The following is a 27,497-nucleotide window of genomic DNA, read 5'->3' as shown; positions in this document are numbered from 1 at the left end:
AATACTGGCAAGCATCTGAATTTCCTTGCAAATCACCATCCCAAGTCTGCTGAGTGAAAAGAGGAGAGTTCACCAGCCAATTTGCATTTTGAAGCATATAATTTCTCTTTGCACACAACGGGAACCTCTAGGGGAAAAAAAATCAACACAGAGGATTCTACGATGCAATGCTGCCCCTTGGTGGGAACTTTTGTTATTTACAGCTTTTGAAAAATCAAGGTCCCTTACCTATTTACATTTGCAGGCAGTGATGTTGTACCATGACAGTCAAAGAGACACAGAGCTGGTCTACACTACAATATTAGGTCAAAATAAGCCATGTTAGGTTGAGTTGATAATGAAGACGTCTACATTACCAAACCCCTTCCATCGACCCAAAGGTCTTTTAAAATCAATTATTGTACTCCACCTAGAGATGTGGCACTAACGTTGATCTTCTTGCAGGGGCATCCTTATGGAGCTGTGTAGGGCACCCCAAAATTTAGGGGCACCTCTGGGTCTTAATGCCCACCCTCCCAGCTCTTCCTACTCCTGTTCTCAGAGAGGTAGCCACATTAGGCTGTTTCAGCCAAAACATTAAGGAGTCTGGTGGCACCTTAAAGACTAGAGGTATGTCTAAACTACATCCCTTTGTCAAATGAGGGATGTAAATTAGGCAAATCAAAAGTGCAAAAGAAGCGGGGATTTAAATATCCCGCACTTCATTTGCATGATGAGTTTTTCCAAAAGTGAAAGCACCGTCTTGATTCAGTTCTTTCGAAAAAAAGCCTTCTTTTTCGAAAGGTCCTGTACCTCTCAAATGCGTTTTTTTTTAAAAGAACCGCGTCTAGATGGGGCTTTCAAACAACCCTTTTTCAAAAAAGCACTCGGACGCCATTATGCAAATGAAGCACAGGATATTTAAATCCCAACTTCATTTGCACTTTCGATTTGCCTAATTTACATCCCTCTTTTGTCAAAAGGATGTAATTTAGACACACCCCTAGGCTGCGTCTAGACTGGCATGATTTTCCGCAAATGCTTTTAACAGAAAAGTTTTCCGTTAAAAGCATTTTCGGAACAGAGCGTCTAGATTGGCACGGATGCTTTTCGTCAGAAGCACTTTTTGCGGAAAAGCGTCCGTGCCAATCTACATGCACTTTTGCGCAAAACAAATCTGAGCTGTCTACACTGGCCCTTTTGCGCAAAAGCTTTGCGCAAAAGGGACTTTTGCCTGAACGGGAGCAGAATAGTATTTCTGCAAGAAGCACTGATTTCTTACAGTAGGAAGTCAGTGCTTTTGCGGAAATTTAAGAGGCCAGTGTAGACAGCTGGCAAGCTTTTCCGGAAAAGTGGCTGATTTTCCGGAAAAACTGGCCAGTCTAGACACAGCCCTAGTCTTTAAGGTGCCACCAGACTCCTTATTGTTTTGGTTGAAACAGACTAACGACTGGGCATTACAGCATTAGCTTCCATGAGTTGCAACTGGCTCTGCTTCCTCCGGAAAGGATGTAATTAACTTAAAAGTGACAAAGCCTGCCAGACTTATTAGCAGAACATCAAACCTGTGAAAGAGCCATTCAACTGGCAATGAAGCCATTTAACAGGCATTTGCTAACCCCACGTATATACTGTCAGTTTCTGAATGGACTGTGTTAAATCAATAGGCTCTTTAGTTTCACATTTTCTTTAAAAATATTTAATTAGCATGATGCTGCAAATTATAAAATCACATCTCTAAAAACTCATTAACACCCCACCCCGAGTTACCTTCGGGCATAGGGACATCAGTTTAATAGTACTGCATAGCGCCCGATGAATCCTCAAGTTGTCCTTGCATTTCTGAGTCAAATTTAGGATAGCGTGAACACAGCGCAGATACCTAGAGGGAAAGTGACTTGTTCAGTATTTTCTAGCCAGTGTGTGACAGAACTTGGGTCTGAATTCCAGGTTCACACCCCATCCTGTTGCAAATGGTTGGCTTCTCCCTAATTTCAATCCCTGGGTAAATGCCTCCCATACAAATTCCACTGGGGGAGCGAACGCTGGCTGTTGCTTATGCAACGCAATAGACTGTTCTGATTTTTGTCTGAAAATGCTCATCATTTTTGGGAGAGGGAGGAGTTTAATTTAACACTTCCTATGCATTAAAAAGAAAGGAAGCGGCAGAAAAACTGAATAATCAAGTGTGGTCGTAACTGATCCATTATGCATAATTGGATAGTCTGATATTGTCAGAGAAGCAACATTAACCAGGATTAGAAAAAAACCTACATTGCCATCGTCTGCAAGAAGAAAAATCCCTTCTGGCTGCAATTTATGTAAAGTAAGCACAGTCTAAAGGCAATGACAATATTTTTCAAGGGGGAAAGAAAGCCTATTTGTTCTTAAAAAAAGAAAGGAAAAGAAAGATTTACTGGTAGGAACAGATGCATTATGAGATCACTAATGTTTCAGACACAATAGACTGACTTTTATATAGCCAACCACTCTGACCAGCAGTCTTTATGGATCCTACAAACTAAAACAGGGTAGATCCTATCAGTAGCTGGAGGGGAGACCTGAATGCAATGTTAACGATGCCAGATGTAGTGGTGACTCAGCAGGGGAGGTCTCCGCTCCAAGTAAATATAAGGCCATGTCCCAGCCTCTGCTGTAGAGCCCAAAAGGGGGAATTAATGGCAGCTGCCATTAATTGACACCTTTTGAGACAGTAGAAACACGCACCAGCTCTTTATCTCAACTCATGCTGCCTTTTTTTGCCAGAAAACAGAGCCCAGAGGGGAGAGCCTTTCCACATATCAAAAGAGGATTTCTCTGACTGCCAGGACATGTCAACCTATTCATCACTGTTGATTAAACATGTGCCCTGTGATATACCAGGGCACCTGGTACTGGAGGTTTGGAATCGGCGTCACCAGATGGTTTTCATTCATGGCCTTGTGCCATTGTCATGAACACAAACACTTGCTCTCAAAAGAGCAGCTGGGTAGTACCCCACTCAGAGAAAATACTGGTTTTGCGGGGGTGGAGAAAACTGGACTGATGTTTCAGCCTTCTCTGCTGACAGATAGTTCTGAGGGAAGCCAGGTAATGCCAGAGCATGCACATGCACCTTTTTGAGACTTGGAGCCTAACGCGGGTTAAATGAGGGTATAGATTAGAAGCAGGTATAGATGTAGCCCCTAAATGTTCATACCATTCTCTAGCTGGGTAGGACCTTCCCTCCAGGTTACCACTGGGTTGAGGAACATGCTGTCTGTGAAGCCACCGAAGGATCATCCCTCAAATCTATTTTATCAGTTACAAAGATTTTAATTGGATCTTACATCTAGAAACCATCCCAAGGGTGAGACTTATGAGACACAATGTTGCATTATTAATTTATTATTTAACTCTCTTTAAAAGCTTGCTCCCTTCATTGGCTAATGAAGCTGCTTTGTGCATTGACAAGTGAGCTAAATGTTTCATTCAACTGAGGTTACCACTACTTGATGAGTATTTCAAATCTGGGCCAAATCAGTAGTACCCGAGTACTTGCTCCCCTCTGGTTGATGTTTGGTAACTGATGGGAAATACACTGTTGGTTTCAGTCTACTTGCCAATAGACCGGTGTCCACACCACAAATGGACCTCTCCTTGGCAATCTAAGAAAAGGCCAAAAGCTGTAGTCACAGAGACTATTATAGGGCAGAGTTACATTAAAGGGGGCAAGAGATAAAATGTAATAAGGATGATACCAACAGGGGGGGGGTGTCTATGAAAATGGCTTTAAACATCTACAGATTTTGAGAATGAGTGTCTCTTAGGCATTATTCCAGTAAAATCAGTTATTTGAACCATCTAGAGGAGGGCTGGGGGTGGTGTGTGTGTGTGTGTGTGTGTGTGTGTGTGTGTGTGTGTGTGTGTGTGTGTGTGTGTGTGTGTGTGTGTGTGTGTGTGTTAAATTCTATAGAACTTTCCCCACTTCAGACACACCAAAGCTACATCCACACTGCAGGTGTTTTGCGAAAGAGGAAATGTAAATGAATATTCATTTGCATATCTTCTTCCTATCCTTTTTGCAGAAGAGGTTTTTGTGATAAAAAGCCCTGTGTAGATGGGGCCATTTGTCCGAAAAAAACTCTTTTGTGCAAGAGCCTGTAAACCTCATTTTTTGGTGGCCCGTGGGTGGGAGCTAAAACAAAAAAGTAGTCAGCATAATGGTCTTCTGTTGATATGCGTTTTCGTAGTTAAATTCCTGGACTGTCATTGCTCATTAAAACTGCTGACATATGGGTGGAAATGGGGTAAATATTGCATTTTATTAATATCAGCAGAACTGACTTAACCAGGGCCTGTGTATTGTGTAGTCTTGCCTTAATTTTTGTATTCATGCCCATCAGTGTGCAAGAAGCTATTTGCATATATATTTGCATGCATATGCAACCACACTTAAGTTGCGGCCCTCGGAATGTGCTGAATATTATTGTGGCCCCCGGGGCTTCCAAAGTTGAGTAGCCCTAGTACAGAAAATCTAAGATAAGATAACTAGCAGCCCCTTCGATGACTGAGTAGCCTAGGCCAGGAAATAGGGAGACCCCACTGTTGGATCACATTATGTCATACAGGCTGTATTCAGTTAGTCTGGGAACTAGGGAGCCAGACATGATTCAATTATTCTTTCTGAGTCGAGCAGTGATAAGAATGCCCTTTGTATTCTCAGTGGGGATTTTCCGCGTAGGAAGGACACTGTGGACACTTAGAAGAGAAGGGAGTGTAAAGACCCAGGAAGCTTCCTTTGGGCTGGTCAAAACAATTTATCTTACAGCACAGGATAGGTAAGGGATCAGTGTATTTTATTGTCCCAGAAAATAATTTAATTTTGCTCATTCTCACTGCACTCAGAAATGACTTTCTGCTTTAGACCCACACAAGATTCTGCACCTGGTTGTTGCTACTTACCACTGTCCAAAGTCCATCACACCTATGGCAGTAATTATAACCTGCATTCAAAATACTGTTTGTTTGTTTTTTTTAAATGATCTTGGGGAACACCCCTCCCCACCCAATCAGTTCCATCTTTCCTTGACTCCTGAAGTACAGACTACAACAACATGACTATTCCAACTTCTCTGCTGGATGACCTGAAAAAGACAGGGCTGCACTAGCAATTATGAGTGCATCGTTAAATTCAGACACCACTTATCTACTGATTTGTGTTTGTACAATAGCAGTGGCTGGGAAGGCTGCAAACTCCCAGGTACCTTCTGATGGCATATAATAAGCACAGACAAGAAAGACCTATGGTGAATAATAGAACAAAAAGCTTCCAGAAGCACTGAAAATCAAACTGCATAGGCAATCAGACATCCAGTGAAACCTCACGGGAAAGTGTAGGAGAAGCATTTTAGGAATACAGCATTTCCCAAGGAAGAAGCAGGTGTGTGGCATACCGTTATCAATGGGATATGTTAACATCTAATAACTTGGGGGGGGGGGGGAAGAATTTAAAATTTCAGAGTACACATACACTATTTACATATTATTAGTGAGGCCCAGCTAAGGAAGAGACATACAAAGAACACCCAGATTATGAGGACTCTGAGGTCAAATATGAGACTGTACTGACTGCCTGGGAAAAATGATATTCCAATGAAAGTAAAATGACCTTTCCAATGACAGGAGAGTAGTTTTCTAGTGACACATGGTAGGACTTATTCTTTACATTATGTCAGCAACTAGAAACCCCATTCAAATATCGGAGCTCCATTGTTCTAGGTGTTGTGCAGAGAAAATAAATAAACAAACAATGAGACATTCATTCCCAGCAGAGGAAGCTTACAAAGTAGCATCCTGTTCCTGGAACTCTGTACATCAGTGCAAAGGTCCATCAGCTTCATTTGGAGCGATCCCACAGGCAGTGAATACAGGATCAGGCCAAGGGACCAGGCAGTTCACAATAGACAGATGAGACAATGATGACTGTCTATACTGCAATCACAGGGTGTGATTACTCCATGAATAGACATCTTTAACTAGTTTTAACCTAGCTAGATTGGGTACCAGAATATGCTGCAGCACCATGAACTTCAGCGCAGACTGTCCCCCTGAGTAACTACCCAGGGTTCCTGGTGGACTAGTACAACTCTTATTGAAGCACACGCTGCTGCAACGTCACTGTTCTAGCAGTAGAATTAGTCAGGTCATTAGAAGAGGTTTTGGAACAAATAGAAAAACTTAATGTTAACAAATCTCCGGGACCGGATGGCATTCATCCAAGGGTTCTAATGTAGGGATAACATATTAATGTATTGAAAATGATTCCCCCAAATGGAAGTGACTCCCCATAATTTGTTCCCCACAACTTAAAGTGTTTAGATTTATTATTAATTCTTCTTCTTATTATTATTATTTGTTAAGATTGTTAAATGTTTAGATTTATCATTATTATTGCCCCTTTAGAATATAATGTATTAGGTCATGTAATTTAGAACTGTTAAGAATATAATCCTATGTAGCCAGAAACAGCCCCCCCCCCCCCCCGTGCTCGAGGGCATGCTCAAGTTTGTGCAAGGGGGCTGCTTGAAATTGACATTGCAAAGATACATTGTAACAATGCATTGTCAAACCACTAACTCTGCTATGGGAGCCAAGCCCTGTAATTGACTAAGGGCATTGTTACTTAATTGAGGCCTGTTCTCTTTAAAACATTGTAACTTTATTCAGCACTCAGAGAATGTTTTAAGCAATACCACCCAGAAACTTTCTGTAACTACAACTTTTATTATTATACAAAATACTGTATGAATGTATGAGAGAGTGCTTGGATGATGAATGAATGGCTCTGAGAGGTGCCAGCCTGAGAATACAGCAACAAAGGGCTGAAGAAGGTGTCAGGTGCCAGTGCAACCAAAAGGTGTCAAGTGGAGAAAACCAAGTACTGGAGGTCCACCCGATGAGATCACTGACGAGCACCTGGCAGCCACCCTGGACACATCAGCATGATGCAGCAATTTCCATAGACTGGCATAGGAAGAAATTCCTATAAGAACTGGACTAAAAAACTATGGAATCAGAGTCCAAGGTTCTGCTGCCAGCCCACCAGGAGCTTCAGATGCGCATCTGATCAGGACTTCGCTCCCCACTACCATCACTTGTGTACAGAGTACCTGGCCAGTATTCTGTCACAAGCAACTTCCAGGCTGGTAACTATACACAGAACTTGAATGAATGGATGTATGAATGAAATGGTTTTATATATATATGTAAGTGTATAAGGGTTAAGTAGTGTTAGGAATAAGTAGTTAAACAACGTTGTTTGCTTCTATCTTTTCTTTATTTTGTTATTATTATCTTTACAATAAATGTGGCTTTTTGCCTTATCCCCCTCATAAGATCCTGCTTGTTTTTATTGGTATAACACTAAAAGAACTCAAATGGGAAATTGCTGAGCTATTATCTGTGGTTTGTAACCTATCCTTTAAATCGGCTTCCGTACCTAATGACTGGAAGATAGCCAACGTGACACCAATATTTAAAAAGGGCTCTAGAGGCGATCCTGGCAATTACAGACCGGTAAGTCTAACTTCAGTACCAGGCAAATTAGTAGAAACAATAGTAAAGAATAAAATTGTGAAGCATGTAGAAGAACATAATTTGTTGGACAAAAGTCAACATGGCTTCTGTAAAGGGAAATCCTGTTTTACTAATCTGTTAGAGTTTTTTGAAGGGGTTAACAAACATGCGGACAAGGGGGATCCAGTAGATATAGTATACTTGGATTTTCAGAAAGCCTTTGACAAGGTCCCTCAGCAAAGGCTCTTGTGTAAATTACATGGCCATGGGATAAGAGGGAAGGTCCTTTCTTGGATTGAGAACTGGTTAAAAGACAGGAAACAAAGAGTAGGAATAAATGGTAAATTTTCAGATTGAAGAGGGGTAGCTAGTGGTGTACCCCAACGGTCAGTCCTGGGACCAATCCTTTTCAACTTATTCATAAATGATTTGGAGAAAGGGGTAAGCAGTGAGGTAGTAAAATTTGCAGATGATACAAAACTGTTTAGGTAGTCAAGACAGAAGCAGACTGTGAGGGACTCCAAGAAGATCTCACCAAACTGAGCGATTGGGCAACAAACAGCAAAGAGATCTTGGAGTTATCGTGGACAGTTCTCTGAAAACTTCCACACAGTGTGCAGCGGCGGTGAAAAAGGCAAATAGGATGCTAGGAATTATTAGGAAAGGGATAGAAAATAGGACCCAGAATATCTTACTGCCCCTGTATAAAACTATGGTACGCCCACATCTTGAATACTGTGTACAGATGTGGTCTCCTCACCTCAAAAAAGATATTTGGGCCTTGGAAAGGGTTCAGAAAAGGGCAACTAAAATGATTAGGGGTTTGGAACGGGTCCCATATGAGGCGAGGTTAAAGAGACTGGGACTTTTCAGTTTAGAAAAGAGGAGACTGAGGGGGGATATGATAGAGGTCTATAAAATCATGAGTGGTGTGGGGAGGGCCAATAAAGAAAAGTTATTTATTAGTTCCCATAATAGAAGAACTAGAGGACACCAAATGAAATTAATGGGGAGCAGGTTTAAAACTAACAAAAGAAAGTTCTTCTTCACACAGTGTGTAGTCAACCTGTGGAATTCCTTGCCAGAGGAGGCTGTGAAGGCTAGGACTATAATAGAGTTTAAAGAGAAGCTAGATAATTTCATGGAGGTTAGGTCCATAAAAGTCTATTAGCGAGGGGATAAAATGGTGTCCTTGGCCTCTGTTTGTCAGAGGCTGGAGAAGGATGGCCGGATGACACATATCACTTGATCATTGTTTTCGGTCCACCCTCTCTGGGGCACCTGGTGCTGGCCACTGTCGGTAGACAGGATACTGGGCTAGATGGACCTTTGGTCTGACCCAGTACGGCCATCCTGGAGTAATGTGTCCAGTTCTGGACGCCACATTTCAAGAATGTGGAGAAATTGGAAAAGGTTCAGAAAAGAGCAACAAGAATGATTAAAGGTTTAGAGAACATGACCTATGAAGGAAGACTGAAAGAATTGGGCTTGTTTGGCTTGGAAAAGAGAAGATGGAGAGGGGACATGAAAGTAGTTTTCAGGTATCTAAAAGGGTGTTACAAGGAGGAGGGAGAAAACGTGTTCTTCCTGGCCTCTGAGGATAGAACAAGAAGCAATGGGCTTAAACTGCAGCAAGGGAGGTTTAGGTTGGACATTAGGAAAACGTTCCTGTCAGGGTGGAATAAATTGCCTACGGTGGTTATAGAATCCCCATTTCTGGAGATATTTAAGAGTAGGTTAGATAAATGTCTATCAGGGATGTTCTAGACAGTGCTGGGTCCTGCCATGAGGATAGGGGACTGGACTCAATGACCTCTCGAGGTCCCTTCCAGTCTTAGTGTTCTATGATTCCGTTCAGGTGACTTCACTTTCACACAACTGCAGTACGTGAAATGAATATTTTACCGTGAAAACCAGTGAAAGTTAAATTTTGCAAAGTCCTCTTTGCTTAAAACTCTGTGTTTTTCTTGAAATGTCATTGAGGGGCCAACAGCCACCGTGGGCACCAGGGCAAGTTGGAAGGGGGGCTCAGGCCATGCCCCTCAGAAGGAGTGGGGCCAAGGGCACAAGGGGCGGGGCCTAGGAGTCAGTCCTTAATGCTTCCTGGCCTGCTGTGCTTGGCTTCTCCCACCAGCCGTCAAAGCCGTGCGGATCAGTGCTGCCATGGCAAATCAAAGGAGCCATGAGGCTTTGGCTGCTGCCACTGTCAAAATAGCAGCAGAGGCGGCCAGGAGCTCTGGATCCCTTTGAAACACCAGGTTCCTGTGTAGGTGCCCCCTTTACCTCTCCTGTTGGCACACCTAAATGTCATCCTCCTTTTCAGTGAAACTTTAACTTTTGCTAGAGCAACTATGGGAATAATGCAAGCTCAAAGTTTAGAGAATTTTTAAAAGACAAACAAAAGCACTAACAAATATGTGCAAAGTGGAACATTCCATAAAACATTTACAACAAACTACATGAAACATTTACAGGGGGTAAAAATGCTACCAAAATGCACACCCACCTACAAAATCAGCTTTCAAACATTTCTTATGCATCTGATATAAAGCAATCAGGTAACCATGGCTATTTCATTGTTTGTATATTTAACTTTTCCTTTCTCCAGCAAATATTTAAAATTAAGTCAGAGTCAAACAGAACTCATATGTGAAACATTATTCATTCAGTACGGAATGTAGAGCTCCATTTTAATGTATTCTAAACCCGGCAAAAATAGTTCCCCTGGGATATCAAACAGATATTTCTCAGACATCCTGACTGATAAGAATCATTGTTAATTTACACATCTATCTTATGTATTTTAAAGACATTTCTTACTGGGTTATCTAAGGAAATGGGTTTCACTGACATTGAGGGCTGACCATATGGTCATAAATCAGCTTCATTCTGATTTCCTTCATTCTCTCTCACCTTGCACACACACGGATGTAACAGGACATGAAGAGGTAAGATGGCCTTGAAAAATTATCCTTCATTTGATTTTTCATTTCAACAGGGCCAGTTGAGAAATCAGCACTTCAGAGTAAGCAGCCTAGGGTTCAGAGAGCTCACAAGTATTTTGTTTTTATTCCAAAGATGACAATCATTTCAGCATGGACTGGGCAAATGTTTTGAGAAAAGAGATTTAAATAGTTCCCTGCAATTCTGGGAACCCAAATATAACAGAGTCATATTAATACATCTATAACAAGACCTGTAAGTGTTACCCAGGAGATCTGAAAGCAAAACTAGCAACAGTGCACATCTTCAGCCTCAGCTAACAAACCAACTGTACTAGTTGGTAAAATGAGAAAATTATTGTCCCCAAATTGACTGGCTATAAGAATAGCATGCAAGAATCTCTACCAACACATGACACATAAGCATCAGAAAAATTAAAAAGGAATAGAAACAAAGTAAAACCAATTGGTCTGGTCTGCAGGAAGCAATGTGCAAAAAAGTAAACACACACACACACCGGAAAGTAAACCAAATGTTTTAGAACTCTTGCCCTTTTAACCTTATGGTTAAACTGTGAAAAAAAGGTTATGTGATTTATTTGGACAGTATATGTTTATATTGTCTCTCAGTTATCTGTGTAAAGGCCTTGCAGGCAAACACAGATCTGGCAGTTTCAAGGTGAGAGAGACCATCTAATGTGCCCATTATTTATTTTATTTTATTTTATTTTAAACAGGATCTAGAATCTGCTGGGTCTGGAATAATTTTGCAGCATTTGGGGGCATACACAGCATAATGAGGCAGCTGAAGTATCTTTAAATCGTCCCATTTACCTGGTTCTCATCTATCTTGATGTCCCATGGTCTAGAGGTTAAGTACATTTGCAATGGGCGATAGAAATAGGTCCATTAGAAATTCCCAAGATAGAATAAGCATCCCTTGCATAATGATGAATTAATTACGCCTAATTTTTCCAGAGATGCAGGAAGGCCGTCCAGCCTGATGGATGCTTGCCGTGTGCAGTAGATTTGTCCTTTCTTCACTTGAGCTGGCACCATGTCAGATGCCAAACATCATTAAAGCCAGCCTTGTATCAAGCCCCCCAGGTCATAATGGGGATATTTTATCAGTGCTGTTGTGGGTTGCTATGCTGATAAGAGTTCTGCAAGGAGCAGCTTCCAGCTGAGATTAGGTTAACTCATTTTCTACACAGTTTAGCCCAAGGGAGTTTTCTAGTTGGCTCAGCTGGTAGAACTGCAAGCAACCTATGAACCACGACTGACCTGGTTCACATCCCAGGTGTGGTTATATGCAGCATGCACACAGCCAGCCTAGTCACTAGACTGCAGTTAAATTAGTTTTAGCACTAGCTTCCCCCATCTATTTATTGTATCCACTATCTGTCTCTTATCTTACATTTAGAATGGAAGCACCTTGGGGTAGAAACGGTCTCTTTGTTATATAGGTGTACTGTACATCACTCCATGGGGCCCTGATGCAAAATAATAGCAGCATCCATCCAATAGCTGGTATACAACACTCTGTAATCATGCAAGAAGGGGCACAATGCAGCTGATAACCAGCTACCATTAGTCCATGCAATTAGAGACAAGGGAATAACACTGTTAGAGCCCAGCTCTGTGTCACTGGAAATTATGGGTATGTCTAGACAGTGGTGCTATTTTGGAATACTTCCGGTATCCCAAAATAGCTATTCCACATCTTTTAAGCAAACCCGTTGTTTTAAAATAGCTTTTGACATAATGGGCTCGCGATGCTGATGTCCCTGTAAACCTCGTTCCATGAGGATTAAGGGACGTTTTGGAATAGTGGTTTATTTCTAAATATGGCTCTGTTTAGACAGTGCCAAATTTTGAAATAAGCTATTTCGAAATACACTCAAAATAAGCTATATGATTTTCATAGCTCAAATTGCGTAGCTTATTTTGAGATACGGGTGCAGTATAGACACACCCTATTGTGGTACAGACACAATCTATAGCATGAATACGCAAAAAAATAACGCAACTCCATGCTGATCAAGTAGCCCCTAGTGGATGTTTCAACATAAGCCTGCTTTTAGCAATGATCTAGACAAGGCATCTGATTTAAAAGACAAATGCATTTGTGTACAGAGGCATTTAAAAGGCTGAACACTGAAAGAAAAAAAAAAAAAAAAAGGTTGCTTCTCCTCCTTCTCAGCCCCCAGACATCTACCACTCATGTTACTTTGTTCGTTTTCATGTATGACCTGATGTTACAGGGCGTACAAGTGAGATTGTAATATGCTCAGCTGCGCAGAGACATGGGCAGACTTTCTTTGACCTTGACCTTCAGTCAGCTTTCCAGTTGGGAAATTCCACACAGCTAGTCGCTGTGTGAAACATGTTTACTCTTCCCTGGGGACTTACGGATGGTTTACCCCTAACCCAGTATTAATAGGAAATGTAGTTCCTCCAATTACAATTTTCCTTTCAGTATCTTCCTTCTCCGCTCCGTCAAATGTGCTTTCCCCCTATGGTACCAGACATTGCTGCACCAGAATTACTTTGGCTGAAGGTCTTGACATCTTGCAGAACAGCCTCTGTCAGCTGTTTGTAGGAGAGACAAAGCTCTAAAATAGCTTGTGCAGTTGTGTAGCGTTTCATTTAAAGGATCTCAAAGCTCTAAAATGTGCTATTAAAGATTGTCCACACTTTTAAGGGAAGGCAAAACTATACTTGTTTTATACTGACACACACTGAAGGGAAGTGACTTGCCCAAAGATACAGATTCAGTAGCAGAGCCGGGGGGGGGGGGGGGGGGAAGACCCTCAGGGGTCTTGATTTGAAAGGTCCTGGTCTGACCAGGCTTGATATCAATACATGTTAATATCAAGCAATAAACAAGAAAACTCTTTTGTTTTAGAAGTGTGAGATTTGTATGGCAGCAGAAGGCGAGTGAGGTAATACTTTTTTGGGGCCAACATCTACTGGAAAAAGAGATTAGAGATGTATTTAGAAACTTATAACTGCTCACTCCTTTGCAACAGGGTGCCCCATAGCAGTTCAAACCACCATTAGCTAAAAAACAAATCTTTCCTAACAAGGCAATTAAAATACATATCCCTCTACTCTGAATGTCAAAACGAGCCTTAAGTGAATAAAATACATGTGTATCCTGGACACCGATGAGAAGTAGTTTCTCCCAAAGACACTGCAACCAATTAGCCAATATTATGTATACAGCCTCCGGCTGCTGGGCATGATTAGAGCTGCTGATGTTGGATTCATAGCTCCAATATTCCTGCTCAACAACAGAGATCCTTCTTTAGTTCATGTGAATGGTGCAAAGCTGTGCTTTCGTTACAGAAGGATCAGAGTTCTTTCTTTCTGCTGGACAATGAACTTCTGAGCAGCAGATGTTTTGCAGATTATTAATCATGAAACTCCTAGGCATGGAGGAATTTATTACTTTACACTCCCACCCCACACCCACAAACTTAGCAGCTTGCTCAAATCTCTTCTTCCTTCAATAGCTACCGAAAGTGATAAAGGTAAACTGGGGCATCTTCCCTTCTTTATCCTTTTATTCAAACAGAAACAAAGGGAACAACCTTCCTCATAAAGACAATCCAGCTAGCTAATTCAGTAAGAACATTTAATAGCAAGAACATTTAATAGTAAGAACATTTAATAACATTTAACACAGTGAGGTTATAGGTCAGGATGGGCAAACACCAGTCCATGGGCCGGATATGGTCCACCATGGTTACTTCCTGGCAGGACCCCACCACTGTATTTACCCGCATGGTACCAGCAACCGCAGCTGCCATTGGCTGCAGATCATTGTTCCCAGCCAATGGGAACTGCAAGAAGCAGTGTCCTGCTCCACGCCACTTCCCGTCACTCCCATTGGCTAAGAATATTGATTTGCAGCCAATAGGAGCTGAGATCACTGGTGCCTGCAGCAGCAAAGGGGCTAATCGCCATATTATTGCCCATCTCTGCTACAGGTGAAACATATGCTCCTATTTCTCTCCACTCCTTTCTCACTCCTGGAGACATTGCCCCACCAGGCGGGACACACAACAGGGCCTTGTGAGTGAATCTCAACATACTCTTGGGCTACGTCTACACTGCAGGCTTTTGCGCAAGAACAAGCGTTCTTGCGCAAAAACTTGCGGCGCATCTACACTGCATGCACGTTCTTGTGCAAGTAAATTTACAGTAAAGTGTTGGAACAGAGGGCTTCTTGCACAGAGTTATTCCTCTCCCTACAAGGAATAAGCCCTCTTGAGCAAGAGGTCTTGCGAAAGAAGGCAGTGTGGACGGGAAACAGAGGTTTCTTGCGCAAGAAACCCTGATGGCTAAAATGGCCATCAGAGCTTTCTCGCACAAGAGAGCGTTCACACTGCCATGAACGCTCTTGCGCAAAAGCACATCTCTTGCGCAAGAAGCCTGCAGTGTAGACATAGCCTTGAAGCTTGGAAAGTAAACAAAGCGACCAATCAAACCCTACTTCTCCTTCCCCGCCCTCTTCTTCCTTTTTTCAGAAGTAAAATGTACAAGGAAAAGGAAAGTCAGCTGACAAAAGCTGCAGGATGCACTAAGTTTGCTTCTGGAGAAACACAGAAACACAACTTACTAGAAACCTGAAATTAATTTGCAAAGAATGGAAATAAATAGTGGTAATTCACAACACAGGCAGTCAGCATTTACAATAATACCAAATTTAACCTGCAGGGCAATAGAGCTAATGCAACTGTGTGTGCATAGTGAGTGACCCTGCTTTTTAAACACATTATCCTGGTAGCATGTTCCAAGCACCTGATCTCCAAAGTATCTGGACCCAGCTAGTTAGTAAATGCCAGTTTGAGCTAAGCTGGGAACAGCTCAATTATGAAGGACAAGATTCTGCCCCTCAGTTCCATCCATATGGCTCTACTTATCTGGGAAAGAATTCATCGGTGGAATTGAGGCTTGCCCACCTATAGTAATGAGTGGTGGGTAGTGTACGGAGGATGCTTCTGCAGTGAATTAAAGAATTCAGCTATTCCCCTCTAGAGGCTTGGGTTCAAATCTTGTTAATGTAGTAGTGGAAATGATTTTGCTCTCAATCCGGTCTCGAGTGAAGCCTTTATCCTCATCACATAAACATCACTAGAATTATTATTCAGTCCAATTCAACAAGCCTAGTGGTTGTTGCTGACACGTGTCTCGGTCTGAAACAGAAGAGGGTGTAGCTGCTGCAAGATGCGAGGGAGATGCACTATCAAAATTGAGCAGAGCTGGACTAGCAGGGAACACTATGTAGAACAAACAAGGCAAGAGACATGCATTATATGCTGCAGCAGAACTATGGTGGGGCTTTGCAGTCAGTCCTTGCACTCTCAGTGCATCTGGGATGAGGTTCACAGACCGCACACCAATTGAACGTCTACAGTAGACTCTCGTTTACAGTGGCACAAATGCAGCGGCACCATTGTAAGCTCTCTAATGAAGCTGCTCTGAGCTGACAGGAGAGCTGTCCCATCCGCCTACCTTCTTCAGTCCCAGTGAGCAGCAGTGTCCAAACTGGCTGTTAGGCTGGTGTAGCTTATGCTGCTCAGGTGGCTTAGGGGAAGGGATTCACAACCCTGAGGTCACATTTATACTTACTGCACCGGAGATCAACTTTCTGGCGTACAATTTAGGGGGTGTGGTAAAGCCAACTATGAAACATGCCACGAAAGTTTTATAATTAAAAGCAAGACATAAATGCACAAGAGCAAGCCTCCAGCCCTCTACTTGGGGTCTGCTATGCTCCTGCCTCAGACTCTTTGGCCAGCTCTCCACTCCAAATCAATTCCCATTCACTGTTACTCATTTTGTCCCTGTACAAGCATCATCCCTCAAGAGCTGTCTTTTGTTTTTTCTTAACCCCTCCCTACAGTACCTGTAATCATTGGAAATTTATAGAACAATCTGTCACCAAATCCTGGAGAACAAATTAAACATCAGGTCTGTAAAATATTCTACTGAAGCAGATGGTATTACAGGCCTGTACGTCTCCTCCCACCTTAAGTGCAGCGGTGCTGATTATCCATTTATGAACAGATTAATCCTGTCTATTATAAACATTGGGACAGAAAGTACACCCTGGTCTCTCTAATTGATAAGATGAATATGTTAATAGGGACAACTCCAGGAAGGGGAGGGTTTCCATCTATTGTAAGCATATGGGGCAGCTGGCAAAGTTCTCCAAACTTCGGGATAAAAGCTGTGGTCCGTGGCTGCTCAATAATATTCTTCCAATTTCTTAAATGCCTGCCCTTTTGAATTTCATTTTCTTTACGAGTGAATTCCCGTGCTAGTTAAAGATGCTAGGCTGAGGAATTAAAACTCTCTGTCTCCAGAACAGGTACAGCACAATTACCATGGCAAGTTTCCCCCATACTGCCCTGAAGCTAGCCCGGAGACACAGCCAGAGTTCAGTTTCCACCGTCTATTCCATTCTTGGCCTCAACTAAGACTTCCATGAAGGGAGCCAGACACTGCTATTTGTGACGGTAACACCACTTCCCTTTGTTAGGGTTGGCTTTGTGCTAACATTGTTTATGCTGGAGGAATAAATCAGCATATTTGACATTTTCCTTACCTCATTCTGCTTCCTTTCCCAACACTTCCCCGTGACCCTCCACCATCCTCTGAGAGCTGCCCTTTAGACCAAAGGTTTCTCAAATGTGGCCTCCTGTGGATTTTTCTGGGGCCACAACAGCCTCCTGTGTGAAGATGGGGTTAGGGGCAAAGCAGAGATCCCTTGCTGTGGTGAAAAGCTGTTGTTCCTGAATGCGCTGTCTTGGGGTTTAACTGACACCACCAACAGGAGATCAGCACCATGCAGGCTCCTGGGGACTAAGAACATAAGAACAGCCATAGTGGGTCATACACAAATACTAACCCAGTATTTGTCTTCCAAAAGTGGCCAGTGCTAGGTGCCCCCAGAGGGACTAAACAGAACAGGGAATCATCAAGTGATTCCACCCTTCTTCCCCATTCCCAGCTTCTGACATACAGAGGCTACAGACACCATTCCTACCCCTCCTGGCTAATAGCCATTGATGGACTTATCCTCCATGAATTTACCTAGTGCTTTTTTGAACCCTGTTAAAGTTCTGGTCTTCACAACATCCTCTAGCAAGGAGTTCCGTAGGTGGACTGTGTGTGTTGCATGAAGAAGTACTTCTTTGTGTTTGTTTTAAACTTGCTACCTATTAAATAGGGACTGCAGACTCAGGGGGCTGGGGTGTATCAGAGGGACATCCCAGAGCAATGATTTAAATGAAGCACGTACATTTTTATTTTATTTTCCAAAAAAACAAAAATTGAGTTAAGGACCTGAGCAATGCTAGGTAAATCTTCTAGTATTCTTATATTTCCATAACATTTTTCAGTTCAAAGTGCTTAATAAAACACTAGAGGATTTATCGGATGTTGCTCAAGTCCTTAACTGAAATATTTTTTGTTTTTCTTCATTTAAATCATTGCTCTGCGGTGGGGCTGGGGTGGAGGGGTTCAGGAGGCAGGCTGCCCCGGGAAGAGAGGACAACCCCAACCCTCTCTCACCAGAACAGCTGGAGGCCAAATGAGAAGCTCCTGTACACGTCCGCTGCAGCTGCAGTGGGCACAACCAAGGGAGGGATACATGTCCCCATCTGGGGTACAGACAGACAGACAAACTCTGAAATATGTAGTAGATAGTTGTCCCTTTCTCTGCCCCTGCCGCCCCAATGGGGTTATAGCTGTCCCGATCCTCATCTCTGGCTTCTTGCTGCTTCCCTGTGGTCAGTAGAACTGTGCCTGCTAGTAGAGAAATAATCACATTCTAGGCACACCCTGACACAATCAAACCCCCATATTTCTTTAAGTCAGGGTAAGAGGAAGCTACCTACCAAATTTGGTGGTCCTAGCTCTTACCCGTTTAGGAGGAGTTCTTGAACAAATGGACTCACAGACAGAGAGATACACAGACTCTCTCAGAGATAGAGTAGATTAGATGTACTTAAAAACATTACTGAAATACAGCCATGCTCTGAGGATATGTCTACACAGCGGAGCTATTTCAGGATACCGGAAGTATCCCGAAATAGCTACCTCGCATCTTTTGAACGTGCCCACTATTTCAAGACTAGCCAATTAGCCCATCATAAAACGGGATTATAAGGTCTCTCCTCCACGTCAGTCTTCTCTACTGAGCCTCTGGTCTCTCGCTCCATATCTCTCGCTCTCTCCTCCTCCTCCTCCTCCTCCTCCTCCTGCCTCCCCCTCTCTCTCTCTCTGTCTCAGCTCTCCTCCGCCCCCTCCCTCTCTTTCTCTCTCTTCTCCTCCCCCTCCTGCCTCTCACTTGGGGGACTGCAGAGCCCAAAGAGCCATTTAGGCTCCACACTCCCCGTGCTGCATGGAGAGCGGGGAGCCCAAACGGTCGCTTGTGCCACTTGCTCCCACGTGGCGGCCCGGCTGAGTAGCGCAGAAGTCAGCCGAGCGCCATGGCGGGAGGTGAAGGATGTGACTTAGGCAACAGCACCACCCAGAGGAAACAGCCAGCATTTCAGGGTTACAGAGTCACAGACATTGGGCTACTATATATATATATATGATATGTCACGAAATAGCGGATGCACTATTTTGGCATGCCTGTAACCCTCGTTCCACGATGGTTAAAGGGTGTCTTGAAATAGCGCGTTATTTTGAAATTTGGCGCTGTGTAGACGCACCAAATTTCAAAATATGCTATTTCGAAATTCAATTGAAATAACACACACAATTTGCATAGTGCAAATTGCGTTTCTTATTTCGAGTTTAGAGTGCTTTGTAGTGCTGGGGCGGCCAGTAGCACATGTAGATCACACTGAAGAAATGGATGGGAGGAAGAGCACAAAGACAAGTATTTTTGAAAAAGCCAAGGTATTATTAGTCTCCATTCAGAGCAGAGATCTCAGCTTTCAAGATACCATGCAGCTAACTTCGTGGGAGTCCATTCATCTGTTCATCTGCAGGGAAGAGGAGCTGACCATGAGGTAAGCCTGGGGCTCTACTGAATTGGACTATTTCACACCTGATGCTAAGTCATCCCTGCATCATCAGAGCCTAACTGTTAGCCTCAGGGCTCCAGTGAAGAAGTTGACTACACAAGGATGAGCATGAAACCCCTTGAGAATATCTGCAATCTTTTAAAAAGGATTTAGTTAGCAGCCTCACCTCAGCTCCTAGCTTGTGGTTCGTATTAATTTTTGTTGGTGAATTTTAAGCAAACCACACCTGCTCCCACACTCACTTGGATTTTTTTTCTAGTCACCTTCCAAACTCTGCAGCTGTGAAATATTAATTGTCTCATTTGAGGCCTTGTCATAGCTGTCAGAAAACACCAAGCCAGCATTTACTGGGAGCAAAACATTTTCCAAACACAATACAGAGATCAACTTACACACTGGGGGAAGGCTATGGCTTTGTCCAGTATTTTGGCTTTTTCCTTCGTAGCTATCTCCCATTGAGTCTGGCCTGGGAAAACAGAGACAGAGAGAAGCCATTTCATCACTGCAGACCTCAAAGACCACATTTCACTGGCTGTGATTTTGGTGAAGTAGCCTCCCAGAGTTCTTCTACCAGGCTCCTATTATGGAGCAAATCCTCTATTTATTCTGTCCATATTTTCTCTAAACCACTTTGCTCCGAGCACCACCTAGCATCACAACAATTGATGAGCTATGGTTGCTGAGGGCCTACTGTAGAATCACAAACAATATGGATCCCTGAGGAAAGTCATGAGTGAAAGAAACGCATTGACTCCCTGGAATTTGCAATGCCACCAAATGCATCCAACATCCGAGCATGCAGCAGAGTCATTCATGCTGAGTAAGGGTCCAAGGCAGAGCGGCTGAGCTGAGGGTGCTCTATGATTGAATCTCTTCTATTAGGGAGTAGGGATGTTAATGGTTAACCGGTTATGGTTAATTGGTGGGGGCTGGCACAGTCCCCCATCCACTGTAGACATGGTTTCCCTCCTACTCCATGGGACACTAGTTACTCCAGGGGACTTCTTTTCCCATGATCTTCTCAGCTAGACTACATCAGCAGGGTCTTATCTACCAGATCCTGGAGTGCTCTGGAATTGTCTTTAAGGCTGCAGCCTAATTACCTTCCCTGTTGAGAGAGGTCCCACAAGCACTGATATGAAGTCAGGACTGCACCTGAACATCAGAGACTGGTGAAGTGCTTTCAAATCATTTCCTGCTCTCACAACAGCACCTCCCTCCTGGTTCATTCTCCCACCTGCATCTGATCCACCTGTGTGGTGGAGTGCTCACGCCAGTTGCTAGATTGTGGTATATTCCCTACTGGTAATTAACTGGGATAGCAGCTTTATCTAAAAAAGGAAACAAAATTATCTTTCTCCAGAACCACCTAAACACCAGATGGGAAAAATCTCCATCCGGGCAAGCTGCGGATGGAGACTGACTCACAGCATGTCTGCTCCCTCAGGCTCCCTGCCTCTGGTGTTGCTGCTCATGCCCAGGGCGGGAGGGGTCCTGCCCGGCTGGGTCAGTCACCCGCTCACAGAGGTTTCCCGCTCCCCTCGGCTCCGCCCCCTAGCACTCAGATACCTGCCCCCATCTTTACTCAGCACCCCTCATGCGGCGCTGCTCCCTCAAGCTCTGGCTCCCTCAACACGCCCGGGCCGCACCACTCTCTCCGCTGTGTAGACATATCCTCACAGCATGGCTGTATTTCAGTAATGTTACTTCCTGGTTTAAGTGAGGAACAGAAACAGAAATCCCATGAAATCTCCCAGGAACGCCCTACCACACAAGTTTATTAACCAATCTTCAAATTAATAATTTGGTGGTGTTCAAATGACCACCCTGACTGCTGATTACCTTGCGAGCATCCGCCCTTGAGTGCATGTTTAGAATTCAGAAAACATTCTCTCACTGAATGAAAATTGTTCTGCCACTAAGTCTTGTTAAATGAGCTACGGTGCGACAATAAACAGGATTGAACTTGGCTATGTAATGCGCCACCCAGTTAATGTCTTTACTCGAACCCATGGCGACAATGTCAAATCTGTAGATGAATTCCAGTTCCGCAGTCTCTCTGCATAATTGATTAGTGAAACTCCTTTGTTGAAAATGGCTGCTTTTAAATCTATGACTGTGTGATCAGGTGGGTTAAAATGTTCCCCTACAAGTTTATATGTGTTACCATTTCTGTTTTTATATATTTCTGTTCTTTCTACTCCAGTTCACCTGATTAAGTGGATTTTACCCACAAAAGCTCATGATTCTATATATTTCTGTTAGTCTCTAAGGCGCAACAGGACTACTCATTGCTTTGAAAGTTACAGACTAACACGGTTATGCCTCTGAATCTTTTTATCCTGAATTTGGCATTCTTAACTGTGAACCAGTGAGGCATGGCAACAGGTGCATTGTTGTTCGAGTGGCTCAGGTCTTAATTTTAAGGAAGACTGATTTTGGAGCCTCAGCTACTTAATGTTGACCCTTTCAGATTGCAAGTACTTCCAGGCATTGAAAAATACACAGTTAGGCAGAGCGGAAATTTAGTGCTGGAAAGAAGCATGGCTATGCTATGGAGGTTCCTCTCTAATCATCCCCTGGGTATATAGCAAGATCCACATAGATATGAAAGCCATCTTCCCTATGCTGTCCCCTCAAAGAGTTGACAGGAAAGAAAGATCTCTAGAGGGGCAACTATATACTCCCGCACACACACAAGTTGTTAGTGCCTCCAACTCAAACAGATAAAAGCATGCAAATTCTGCTGGATCAAAGGTGAACAGCCTCCTGAAGGGGAGCACACAGCTCTGACAGCCTATCAAGGACTTCCCAGCCTCTCCTGGGCCTCCGTGGATATTCCAGAACTATCAGCATGGCTCTTTTTGAGGCTTGCCAAGAAGCCAGATGCTTTAACTGAAAGAGTATTTCCTAATGCTTGGCAGTCATATACTCCTCTTGCCTGCTTCTCTCAGTAGTGGAATCAGCAAGGGGGAAGGAAGGAGAGAAAGTATCCAATGAGATTATTGTTTCACAGCTCTAAACAATAAGCATTCTTAAAACAGCAGCAGCAACATGAATGATTAGCAAGGCGATGACTGGCTAGCAGAAGAATAATCCTAATGCAATTTAGTAAGGTCTAGGAGCATGAGGTGCTAGGAAGCAGCACACTCCAAACTCAATGTAAATACTGAGCTCGGAGACAACACTAACTAGCCATCAGAGCAAGTGACAGTCAGGACTCCTGATTGCACTTCTAGACTCTGCCACTTACTCACTCATCAACCTTGGGCAAGTCTCTTCACCTCTCTGTTCCTTCCCCCATTTTAAAAATGGGGATAATATTAGAGTGCTGTGAGCCTTAATTCTGTAAACACTTAGCTCTTTAGTTGATATAGTACTGGTATATAAATGCTAACTATTAATATACACAACTCCCCCGTTCTCTCCCCCCCAACAAAATTAACTATTTGGTTCTTACTTTGGGCCCTTTTTAAACATCTTCATTTTGCATTGTATTATATTTCATTTACTTTCACATTAAAAATGATTAGAATGATCTTGGGATAGAAATATGCTGCCTTGTGGCCTCATATATTTACATCCCAGAGATGAATGAGGGAGCTGCTCCTAATGATTGGGATTAGAGAGAAATTGCAGAGGTTGACCTTCTTTTACACTGGAAAGTGGGACCAAAAGACCCCTCTTATTTACTTAACCTGAAGAGGACACTAATGTTTTAAGAACTAGAGACTGTTTTCCCAAGGGGGGAGTGGAGGGCATGGAATAGATTGTGTAGAGGATTTCTATAGATTTAAAATTTATAATAATGTAAACTATGTCTGCACTGGCAATTGAACGACAAAACTTCAGAGTTGCTAGCTGCCCCCCTGAGCCTCCAAAAAAATGACAAAAGTTTGGTCCTGGCAAGTGCCAGTTTGATTTTGTTGGCAAAAGAGCTGGCAAACAGCAGCCAGACAATCAGACAGTTAAGTACAGGGCCGTGTCCCTTAAAACTGAGCAGTCTCTGAGAGGAAGAGATGATAATACCGTCGAAGGGGAGGGAAACGGCTTTGGAATTTCAAATGATCTGCGCTTGACCTTGTTGTGCATGGGTTTAGCACCCCTAGCTCCCTGCTCCCCTCTTCCCTAACCAGCTCTGCAATTACAAAAGCAAGAAGAGAGGAACTCAAAAAATGTTTCAAATTTCACACAAGATAAAAGGTGCCCAATGGGGAGGGATTCTTTTATTTCTCCTCAGCACACATTTCCTTCCTACTAGTCCATGACCATATGTTTCAATCCCAAATCATCAGGGATCATCTCTGGAGCAGAGGTGGGGACCTAACTGCTCAGCAGAGGGCCTGGGGGGAAGGGGCGAGAGGGCTGAAATTGCCGACTAAAGCTGTTTGCTTTGACAGATGTCTTTCACTCAAGACTGCACTTTACCTCCATGAACACTCCATCTCTGGGTCACTGAATAATCACCAGATTCTACCCAAGAAGCCTTAATGGCATCATTTCTGGTTTCCAGTTCTTATTTCCATCATCTTGTATCCCAAGCGCTTGAATCGTCCATCCCTTGCAATAATTATTTTGCCAGCATTAGCTTTTGCCAGGTCCCATTTCCAAAGCCTTACTATAAAGGTGCTTTCCAAGTCATGGCATGAAATGAAAGATTTTGCATCCTCTGTGGTCTTCCTGCTTCAAGACTGTGGACCCAACAGCATAACATCCCTTTTTCAATGCTACTCCCTCCTTTCCCTCTGCTGCCTATTTGCTTGGCAGGTGTGAAATATTAATTGCTTCACTGGGGAACTGGACTCACTGTCTGTCGCATTTGACTGAAATATCATTCTCTGCTGCAAATATAATTACTGGGGGGTCTGGATTTTAAAAATAGCCTCTCGCCTGTCTGTTAATTAGGAGCCATGCTTTGCTACATGCAGAGATATTTTGGTTAATTATGAAAGAAAAGGACAAATTTGTCACATCTTTTGTTTTCGTTCCACTGTGTCTTCTGGTGAGAACAGTGCCAAGAGATGATGCTCATGCGACAGCACCAGATGCTCACTCATCAATAGGGAGAGGGTCATTGCAGTTTAAGATTTCAAATCTTAAGGGTGTTGGCATATTTCTTACATTCTCCTGCATGCAAGAGACAAAAACCAGGATCTATAGGACTATAACAGAGTTTAAAGAGAAGCTAGAGAATTTCATGGAGATTAGGTCCATAAAAGGCTATGAGCCAGGGGATAGAAATGGTGTCCTTGGCCTCTGTTTGTCAGAGGCTGGAGAGGGATGGCAGGAGACAAATCGCTTGACCATTGTCTTCGGTCCACCCTCTCTGGGGCACCAGGTGCTGGCCACTGTCGGCAAACAGTCTACTGGGCTAGAAGGACCTTTGGTCTGACCCAGTACGGCCATTCTTATGTTTTAAACTCAGCCTAAACAAGTTTTTAAAAGCACTACGAGGTCTGAATAATGTAGTACTTGTATACAGATCCTACAGCCCGTGCATGGCCAGAAGCAGCTGGGCTAGACCGGCCCTCCATCCACCCCCATTTAATCAGTTAACTGGTTAAATATAATGTTTAACTAATTAAACCGAATGGTGCATTTCTACCGACCATGTAGCTGCGACGACAGTGCTCTTTTTAGTACCCTCGCCGGATGAGAGCTAGCACAAAAGGTTAGTTTACCTGAGTTGGAAATTAAACCTTCAGCTCCAGTGAATCATAGAATCCCAGGGTTGGAAGAGACCTCCGGAATTATCAAATCCAAACCCCTGCCCAAAGCAGGACCAATCCCAACTAAAGTATCCCAGCCAGTATCCCAGGCCTTTTAAAGCTGGGACTTAAAAATCTCTGGGGATGGAGATTTCACCCCCTCCCTAGGTAACCCATCCCAGTGCTTCCCCACCCTCCTAGGGAAATAGTTTTTCCTAATATCCAACCTAGACCTCCCGCACTGTAACTTGAGACCATTGCTCCTTGTTCTGCCATCGGTCACCACTGAGAACAGCCTCTCTCCATCTTCAGATGTGTACACACATCTGAAGATGGTGCGTCCAAAGAACCCTCCTGCTCAGACTGTACCTGTTAACTCCCAAGGATATCCTGTCAGTGCTGTACCTGCCACCACTCTGGGTACTCAAAGACAATAGCATTGAACACCATTGATGGAACCTTCACTCTCCATACACAGAGGCTTTGTCTAGACTGGCCAGTTTTTCTGGAAAATCAGCTGCTTTTCTGGAAAAACTTGCCAGCTGTCTACACTGGCCGCTTGAATTTCTGCAAAAGCACTGACTTCCTACTGTAAGAAATCAGTGCTTTTTGCGGAAATACTATGCTGCTCCCTTTCGGGCAAAAGTCCCTTTTGTGCAAAACTTTTGCGCAAAAGGGCCAGTGTAGACAGCTCAGATTTGTTTTCCGCAAAAAAGCCCCGATCACGAAAATGGCGATCGGGGCTTTTTTGCACAAAAGCGCATCTAGATTGGCACGGACGCTTTTCCGCAAAAACGCATCGTTACAACGCGAACTCTGCGCCAATCTAGATGCTCTTTTCCGAAAATGCTTTTAACGGAATACTTTTCCGTTAAAAGCATTTCTGGAAAATCATGCCAGTCTAGACGTAGCCAGAGAATAGTGGACGTGTTCTGCAGTCAAAGCTGAAGATGCAGGGAGTTCTGTTTTTACAATGGAGCCATTCTAACTCAAGGTAGTAATGACAGTGTTGGAAACATTAGATGAAATTGCAAACAAAATCTCCCATTTGTCCCATGTGCTAATAAATAAAGTGTTCGAAAATCTCTGGAAGAAGAAAGGCCTCAAGATCAACGAGGAGGGCTGCACTTCTAGGTTCTATTTAAAAGAAGAGAGCCAAAAACACTCAGAGAGAGCTTTGTGTTTGTGATGCACCAGGTCAGCACACCTTTGAAACGGAACAAGGCAAACAGGACTTTTATTGTTTGTGAAACTCCCTAGTGTGTAGTTCGTCTATGTAATACACAAACCCAGTAAGCAGAATTTTGTCTTTTAAGGAAACTCAAATTAATGCAACCCTAGGAAATCAACAAAATGATTCAGTGGTTTTGAGAATGTCTTTTACCATCTGTGCATGAAAAATCATCTTGGAGCTGACCGGCTGTGTAATAGTTCACAGTTAACATACTGCTCTGCTGCCTGTCATCTGTATATCTTGAAAATAATTCCAATTTTTGTTCATGAACCTGTACAACAGAATGCTGGATTTTCTCCTTATTCTCTTGCTACCTTTCTTGTCAAAGTGAATTTACCCCCAAAGTGCGGTGTACCATCACCATTACCTTTGAGTCTGTACAGCCTCCACAGACTAATCTCTCTCAATGCACTTAGGCCAAATAAATCATCCTCATGGGGTAAGAAGAGAGGATTAGTATTATTCTTTGGCCTCTGAGTGTACTGCTTACTGTCAATTCTAGTGGTTGTTTCATTACATGGACACATGTTCAGTGGAACTGAGAAGAAAGCAACTTGTGGAGCTCACCAGAAATTGCAGAGACATGTCAGATGCAAACTCTCCCTGCTATGTTGGGTGGAACACCCCTAAGTAAACAGGTCTACAGTTTAACCTGGAGCCTTAATATTAATCTGCTCTCTCTTGCCCTAATGTTTCAATATATTGCTTCCAATCCTCATTTTCTGCCTTCAGTCCTCCGTTTTCCCATGAGTTACCATTCTTGGGTTTTCCTCAGACTGGTATTATAGAGGGACTGCTTAGTTATTGCAATAAATATGAATTCGCTCACAGGACTGAAATCAGGGAACTGGCTGCATCACTTAACTGCATTAAGGAAAAGGGGAATCCCACTAATTAAGCAGGGAAATGAGGGTGGAATGCAGCCATTCTCCACCCCATGGATAACCCAGCTAACCCTTCATCAAGATCACTGTACTACGACTGTCTTGAAGGAAATCTCAGAAGCAAAATTGTTTTACACTGG

The 27,497-nt window shown here is 43.2% G+C and overlaps 1 long non-coding RNA gene across 1 annotated transcript in view; it reads right to left on the bottom strand.

Annotated features, from left to right (window-relative positions):
- Positions 1–226: 226 nt before the first annotated feature.
- LOC142820877 (uncharacterized) overlaps positions 227–27,497 on the bottom strand; it is a 32,623-nt gene continuing 5,352 nt past the window's right edge. The window contains exons 2-5 of the long non-coding RNA XR_012897827.1: positions 19,924–19,997; positions 17,098–17,354; positions 1,750–1,861; positions 227–293 (exon numbers count right to left, since the gene is read on the bottom strand). This is a non-coding gene — a long non-coding RNA (uncharacterized LOC142820877). The remainder of the gene's footprint in view (positions 294–1,749; positions 1,862–17,097; positions 17,355–19,923; positions 19,998–27,497) is intronic.

This window comes from Pelodiscus sinensis, chromosome 27 (genome assembly GCF_049634645.1).
Source record: "Pelodiscus sinensis isolate JC-2024 chromosome 27, ASM4963464v1, whole genome shotgun sequence".
Classification (NCBI taxonomy): domain Eukaryota; kingdom Metazoa; phylum Chordata; order Testudines; family Trionychidae; genus Pelodiscus; species Pelodiscus sinensis.
This window is presented reverse-complemented; position numbering and strand designations above follow the sequence as displayed.